Source organism: Salvelinus namaycush, chromosome 25 (assembly GCF_016432855.1).
Source record: "Salvelinus namaycush isolate Seneca chromosome 25, SaNama_1.0, whole genome shotgun sequence".
Lineage (NCBI taxonomy): Eukaryota > Metazoa > Chordata > Actinopteri > Salmoniformes > Salmonidae > Salvelinus > Salvelinus namaycush.
The window spans coordinates 27526775-27532574 of NC_052331.1; the positions used below are offsets into that span (position 1 = coordinate 27526775).

The window sequence follows — 5800 nt, forward strand, 5'->3', positions numbered from 1 at the left end:
AATAGGAATTTTAACATCATAGATTTAGCCGGTGGTCATTTGTGGAATAGACACCGGCTGGAATGCGCTTTTAACCAATCAGCATTCAGGAATAGACCAACCCGTTGTATAAAAATGAAATAAACAATAATCTTGCCACATTTGCTCTAAACGCTTTACCAAAACTAGAATCAGAGTATGATATTAATTGAAATTACCTGGTTTAACATAATCTCATTCTAAATTATTCCAAACCTTTGCCCTAAACTGACAGAAACGAAAGCGAACAACAAGTTAGGACAACATATTCGCATATTTAACAACCCCTTTTGTTTGTGTATTCTGCTTCCACCTGTGTGTGCAATTGGTGTGTAATCACCTCAATGTAATTACAAGGGCCTAAAACCATCTGAATCTCAATTTTGTTTGATAATTTCTGCATATTTTGTCTGAAATATAATTACATGTACGCTAAAATTATAAAAGAAAGTGTGAGAAGTATAAAAATTGAGGGCTCGTCCGGGATTTGAACCCGGGACCTCTCGCACCCTAAGCGAGAATCATACCCCTAGACCAACGAGCCACGATAGACGGTCATGGAATTATGAGATTTTCTTCGTAGTCCAACAACAAATTGACTACCATTATGTTGGTTATCAGACTCTTGCTTACCATGCCACGAAAACATAAACTGAACAAAAATATGAACGCAACATCTAAAGTTTTGGTCCCATGTTTCATTAGCTGAAATAAAAGATCCCAGAATTTTTCAATGCGCAGAAAATTATTATTTCTCTCACATCTGGTGCATCATTTTTTTTTACATCCCTGTTAGTCAGTATTTCTCCTTTGCCAAGAAAATCCATCCATCTGACTGGTATGGCATATCAAGAAGCTCATTAAACAGCATGATCATTACACGGGTGCACCTTGTGCTGGAAACAATAAAAGGCCACTCTAAAATGTGCAGTTTTGTTACAAAACACAATGTGTGAAATTGGCATGCTGACTGCAGGAATGTCCCCCAGTGCTGTTGCCAGACAACTGAATGTTATTTTCTTTACTATTAGCCGACTAAAGTCGTTTTAGCAAATTTGGCAGTACCTCATGTAACCACGCCAGCTCAGGACCTCCACATCTAGCTTCTTCACCTGCGGGATCGTCTGAGACCAGTCACTCTGACAGCTGATGAAACTGAGGAGTATTCGTCTGTAATAAAGCCCTTTCCTGTGAAAAACTAATTTTGATTGGCTTGGGTCTGGCTCCTCAGTGGGTGGGCCTGAGTCCCAAGTGTGTTGGCCTATGCTCTTCCTGGCCCATGCATGGCACCCCCCAGTCATGTGAAATCCATAGATTAGGGCCTAATGAAATTATTTTAATTGAATGATTTCCTTATATGAACTGTAACTCAGTAAAATCGTTGAAATTATTGCATGTTGTGTTTAGATTTTTGTTCAGTATAGCAACTGAACAAATATTCACCATACCACTGAAGTAATAGAGAAGGTAACGAGCCCCAGTCAGGGTTCGCTCTATATCTTGAATTTAAAAGGACTCATTTCGTGCACTTCTCCACTGGGATGAAATATACATATCTGTCATTCGAAAACATAATGTTAACTTTCACAGCTGTACATTTCAATGAAACATGGTGAAGCCCCAAAATTGCCCTCGCTAGAAGCCTGTGTTTCAGACATAAGGAAGTGGATGGCTGCGAACTTTCTACTTTTAAACTCGGACAAAATAGAGATGCTTGTTCTAGGTCCCAAAAAACAAAGAGATCTTCTGTTGAATCTGACAATTAATCTTGATGGTTGTACAGTCGTCTCAAATAAAACTGTGAAGGACCTCTGCGTTACTCTGGACCCTGATCTCTCTTTTGACGAACATATCAAGACTGTTTCAAGGACAGCTTTTTTCCATCTACGTAACATTGCAAAAATCAAAACTTTCTGTCCAAAAACGATGCAGAAAAATTAATCCATGCTTTTGTTACTTCTAGGTTAGACTACTGCAATGCTCTACTTTCCGGCTACTCGGATAAAGCACTAACTAAACTTCAGTTAGTGCTAAATACGGCTGCTAGAATCCTGACTAGAACCAAAACAATTGATCATATTACTCCAGTGCTAGCCTCCCTACACTGGCTTCCTGTGAAGGCAAGGGCTGATTTCAAGGTTTTACTGCTAACCTACAAAGCATTACATGGGCTTGCTCCCACCTATCTTTCCGATTTGGTCCTGCCGTACATACCTACACGTACGCTACGGTCACAAGACGCAGGCCTCCTAATTGTCCCTAGAATTTCTAAGCAAACAGCTGGAGGAAGGGCTTTCTCCTATAGAGCTCCATTTTTATGGAATGTTCTGCCTACCCATGTGAGAGACGCAGACTCGGTCTCAACCTTTAAGTCTTTACTGAAGACTCATCTCTTCAGTAGGTCATATAGTGTAGTCTGGCCCAGGAGTGTGAAGGTGAACGGAAAGGCTCTGGAGCAACGAACTGCCCTTGCTGTCTCTGCCTTGCCGGTTCACCTCTCTCCACTGGGATTCTCTGCCTCTAACCCTATTACAGGGGCTGAGTCACTGGCTTACTGGTGCTCTTCCATGCCGTCCCTAGGAGGGGTGTGTCACTTGAGTGGGTTGAGTCACTGACGTGATCTTCCTGTTTGGGTTGGCGCCCCCCCTTGGGTTGTGCCGTGGCGGAGATCTTTGTAGGCTATACTCGGCCTTGTCTCAGGATGGTAAGTTGGTGGTTGAAGATATCCCTCTAGTGGTGTGGGGGCTGTGCTTTGGCAAAGTGGGTGGGGTTATATAATGCCTGTTTGGCCCTGTCTGGGGGTATCATCGGATGGGGCTACAGTGTCTCCTGACCCCTCCTGTCTCAGTCTCCAGTATTTATGCTGCAGTAGTTTGTGTCGGGGGGCTAGGGTCAGTCTGTTATATCTGGAGTATTTCTCCTGTCTTATCCGGTGTCCTGTGTGAATTTAAGTATGCTCTCTCTAGTTCTTTCTTTCTTTCTCTCTCTCGGAGGACCTGAGCCCTAGGACCATGCCTCAGGACTACCTGGGATGATGACTCCTTGCTGTCCCCAGTCCATCTGGCCGTGCTGCTGCTCCAGTTTCAACTGTTCTGCCTGTGGCTATGGAACCCTGACCTGTTCACCGGACGTGCTACCTGTCCCAGACCTGCTGTTTTCAACTCTCTAGAGACAGCAGGAGCGGTAGAAATACTCTTAATGATCGGCTATGAAAAGCCAACTGACATTTACTCCTGAGGTGCTGACCTGTTGCACCTTCGACAACTACTGTGATTATTATTATTTGACCATGCTGGTCATTTATGAACATTTGAACATCTTGGCCATGTTCTGTTATAATCTCCACCCGGCACAGCCAGAAGAGGACTGGCCATCCCTCATAGCCTTGTTCCTCTCTAGGTTTCTTCCTAGGTTTTGGCCTTTCTAGGGAGTTTTTCCTAGCCACCGTGCTTCTACACCTGCATTGCTTGCTGTTTGGGGTTTTAGGCTGGGTTTCTGTACAGCACTTTGAGATATCAGCTGATGTAAGAAGAGCTATATAAATAAATTTGATTTGATTTGCTCTTGGATCGATCACCAGACAGCTCTCTGATGCGTAGGCTACTTTCCTGCGGTGTAGTTTTTCCCGTAGCAAGTTCAAATGCAACTTTAACTTCAAGCAAAATATCAGGAAATGTAGCTGACTACATTATTTCTATGATAAACATTAGAAATATGATGGCCATGCACGTTTTTGCAACAACAACAAAAAATACATAGCTTTTTCATCGTAAACTAATTTACTTAGCTATGTGTGTGGCTGCTTGCCAAATGGCATTTGACTTCTGTTGTCTACTGATGAAAAATATTTTCTGCCTAAAGTGTTGCACTAATGTATTTTGTGTGAAGAAAAACTATAGTTGCACAACCCTTATCACACTATTGACGCAAAAACCCACTGCTAACTTTCAATATAAAACGTAGGTGAAATGGTTTAAAACACAGTTTTTTTATGGTTTGTATTTTGAAAATTCAGATTCCTAGACGATAAGGTGCCCCTGTTAAATATGTAACGTCAGTGCTATCTAAACAACAAATCTGATTTAATTAGTTTTTTTTTCATTTAACCTTTATTTAACTAGGAAAGCCAGTTAAGAACAAATTCGTATTTACAATGAAGCTGGGCCAATTGTGCGCCGCCCTATGGTACTCCCGATCGCCGGGTGTGATACAGCCTATTGTGCAGTAAAATTAGAACAATAAATATTCCGAATTGCACGTGATCAACAATGTTTCTGAACAGACATCAACATGCCATGGAATCGTTGTTAGCTAGCTAGCCAGCCCACTAAGTCATGCATCATCAGACGCACCTTTACTTTTAACCAAGTAAATTAGACTTAAATTTTCAGCAATGGGCCAGTCCCCGAAAAGTTGCTGGATCAAATCCCGGAGCTGACAAGGTAAAAATCTGCCGTTCTGCCCCTGAATAAGGCAGTTTACCCATTGTTCCCCTGGCGCCGAAGACGTGGATGTCGATTATGGCAGCCCCCGCGCCTATCTGATTCAGAGGGGTTGGGTTAAATGCGGAAGACACATTTCAGTTGAATGCATTCAGTTGTACAACTGACAAGGTATCACCCATTCCCCTATTTTTTATTACACTATATATCATGTGTAGCTAGCTTACTAAGCTTTGATTGGGTATAGGTCGTTTTGACAGCACATGCAGCTCTAGCAAGCTAACGTTAGCTAGTTAAGTTAGCTTGTTAGAACGCGTTTCAACGATTGGACGCTATCTATTGACCCACTTGTCATTCATTACTTTGAAATACACGGGGTACTGTGATATGTATATGTGTTGTTAGTTACTGCTAACTGTTGTCAAACACAAAATATTTGTGTTTACTTGTTGTATTCCGTACCGTCGCCCAGAGTTAACAACCGCTCTCCCTCGTGTCGATCTCAAATGTCAAATTATGTAGCGCTAGCTAGCTAAGCAGTTATCGCGCTTCCGTTTATAATATTGACCACTAGATGTCTCTGTGACACCACAAATAGCATCTCGTTAGTTACTATCTTTGATACGTATATTTGGCCTAAGCCAAGTATTCCATAATATAAGAAAACGTTTATATATATTTTTTTGAATTTTAGCATTGTAGTCCATCAGCAATCATTCATATTTATCGTTGAATTTGCAAAGTTTTTGTTCACAAGATCATGACATGGTAAAGTTAAACTATAACAGGTAATTCATCTGTAAACATAATCAGAAACGAAGAGGGGAACTCTGATGTGTATCAAATCAAATTGTATTTGTCACATGCTTCGTAAACAACAGGTGTAGACTAACAAGTGAAATGCTTACTTATGGGCCCTTCCCAACAGTGCAGAGAAAAAAAGAGTGAAATATATACACGTGGTACCAGTAACGAAGTCTATGTGCATGGGTATGAGGTAACTGAGCTAAATATGTACATGGTAAATAATAAACAGTAGCAGCAGCGTATGTGATGAGTCAAAAGAGTTTGTGCAAAAAGGGCCAATGCATGGATTGTATCATCTTATGTATGCATGCATGATGTTTACAATGATGCACTTAATCAGATGTAATTCTGTAACTTCTACAATATTTGGTCAGAATAATACTAACATAAGATGTTCTTCAGTCATAGTTTAGTCTACACGTACAGAAATAATACAGATACATTCAGTACGATGTGTACTTTGCAAAATATGCTGTCAGCGAATCTTTCTTTGGCATACGGGTCTTTATCGGGATATGTATTGTCATGTGACC

The 5800-nt window shown here is 41.2% G+C and overlaps 1 non-coding gene across 1 annotated transcript; it reads right to left on the reverse strand.

Annotated features, from left to right (window-relative positions):
* Positions 1 to 490: 490 nt before the first annotated feature.
* trnap-agg lies at positions 491 to 562 on the reverse strand. The gene has a single exon. It is a non-coding gene; the product is annotated as a tRNA-Pro (tRNA).
* Between the last annotated feature and the right edge of the window lie 5238 nt (positions 563 to 5800).